Here is a 2,723-nt window from a genome sequence, read left to right on the forward strand (position 1 = left end):
ATCCAGACCGGGCTTTTTTGGGATAGCTGGGACGGACGGGGGCCGGGGGTACGGAGGGCCAAGTGTTGCAAAATTATACACACACAAATCGCGCGCATCACACAAACATAGCGCAAGTGCAACACACACACACAACCCCAGATTCCAACACACACACACACAAATCGCGCGCATCACACAAACATAGCGCAAATGCAACACACACGGCACACACGACCCCAGATTCCAACACACACACACAATTCGTGCTCATCATACACACACAGCTTAAGTGCAACACACACACATAACGCCACTTCTGTTTCGCACAGGTATGAATGGAGATGTATGCATATATTGTTGGAAACAAATGTGGATTCATAACCAGCTACAAAATTCAACGGAGCTCGAGGCTGTACTGTTCATACCGTACAGCCAGATAAATGAGAAGATGTCAAGTTCAACATTCATTCATCGATGCATGATACCACCCATATACACAATCTCTCTCTCACACACACACACACACACACACACACACACACACACACACACACACACAATCTCACACACGCGCGCGCGCGCGCACACACAACTACTCATGCATCAAACAGCTGCGCAACTTGCAACACGTACACTCAGGGTCTGGCATGTGTGTGTGTCTGTATGTTTGTGTTTGGATTAATTATTGCTTTTGCGTTCCTCAGTTAACACTAAAAGCATGACTCCTTATTTCAACAAGTTCAAGGACAAATAAAAGACAGAAAGGCTATCTCACCCACTGTCCAATAAATGCAACTTCTGGTGCATTTCGCATCAAAAGATATGTTTTCTCAGGTGGATATGATATAAAAATACAACACGGTGTATTCCGTATCACCGAGGTTCCAGCACGATCGCGGGAAGGATCACCCGACGGCCGAAAATTTATCCAACACATACGCAAAGAAACACAATCACACGCACATACAAAGCCGTAAGACACACACACACTGTGCCACTTGCAACACACACACACTCAGTGTCTGCCCAGTATGTGTGTATGTGTGTGTTGCCTCCAGTATGTGTGTGTGTTTGCGTGCAATGAATTATATTCAATTTGACCTTATTGCGATTGCGTTCCAGTAGTGATATTATTTCTATTATTACCTGTAGTTTGACGGCCAAATGCAACACACACACACGACCCCAGATTCCAACACACACACAATTCGTGCTCATCACACACACCCACACACACACACACACACACACACACAGCTTAAGTGCAACACACACATAACGCCACTTATGTTTCGCACACACAACTCCAGATTCTACACACACACACAACCACAGTACCACTTCTGTCTGTTACACTCATATCTCACGGATTCTTGTTCAATCACTCCCCCCCCCCTCCGTTACTTTAACAACGTTCAAGATAAAGGTAGTTATCTGGTATAAATGGAGATGTATGCATATATTGTTGGAAACGAATGTGGACTCAAAACCAGCTACAAAATTCAACGGAGGCTGTACTGTTCATACCGTACAGCCAGATAAATGAGAAGATGTCAAGTTCAACATTCATTCATCGATGCATGATACCACCCAAATACACAATCTCACACAAACAGCTTTGAAACTTGCAACACGTACACTCAGGGTCTGGCATGTGTGTGTGTCTGTATGTTTGTGTTTGGATTAATTATTGCTTTTGTGTTCCTCAGTTAACGCTAAAAGCATGACTCCTTATTTCAACAAGTTCAAGGACAAATAAAAGACAGAAAGGCTATCTCACCCACTGTCCAATAAATGCATTTATTGGGCCGCGAAAACGTTCGATACAGGTGTTCCGGACCGGGTGATACTTTTCTGTATCGCATGGGCTCTAAGTTGCTGTTCGGTTACAATTTTTGTTCGAGGACACAACATTTTCTCAACTTCTGGTGCATTTCGCATCAAAAGATATGTTTTCTCAGGTGGATATGATATAAAAATACAACACGGTGTATTCCGTATCACCGAGGTTCCAGCACGATCGCGGGAAGGATCACCCGACGGCCGAAAATTTATCCAACACATACGCAAAGAAACACAATCACACGCACATACAAAGCAAGACACACACACACTGTGCCACTTGCAACACACACACACTCAGCGTCTGCCCAGTATGTGTGTGTGTGTGTTGCCTCCAGTATGTGTGTGTGTTTGCGTGCAATGAATTATATTCAATTTGACCTTATTGCGATTGCGTTCCAGTAGTGATAATATTATTACCTGTAGTTTGACGATGAGTTTTACGTCCTCACCATTATCTTTCTTTGGTTGTTTCATACCCTATAGCTAGACATAAACAGCAATAGTATCCCAGTGTAGATAGCAAAAGGGTTTCTTACAGCCAGTTAGATGAGGAGACGACAAGTACATGGGCATATAATAGACGGCAATGGTAGTTCACCCATTAAGGAAGGAATATAGGATATATTTATCCAACGAACACATTGATACAAAAATCCCACAAACACACACACACTCATAAACACAAACACAACCACACACCAGGATATACACAACACACACACTGCGCTCACAGCAACACACACACACACACAAGGCATGTCCGACGTGTGTGTTGTATCTCGCTGTGTGTGTGTGCATTTTTACTTCAGTGTGCGTGTTGTACTGGTATCTGTGCGGTGATTATATTGATATAGTTGATTTTGCATTCCAGTCTGTTAAGGTCATAATTGGTATCA

The sequence above is a fragment of the Branchiostoma floridae genome, chromosome 9, assembly GCF_000003815.2.
Source record: "Branchiostoma floridae strain S238N-H82 chromosome 9, Bfl_VNyyK, whole genome shotgun sequence".
NCBI lineage: Eukaryota > Metazoa > Chordata > Leptocardii > Amphioxiformes > Branchiostomatidae > Branchiostoma > Branchiostoma floridae.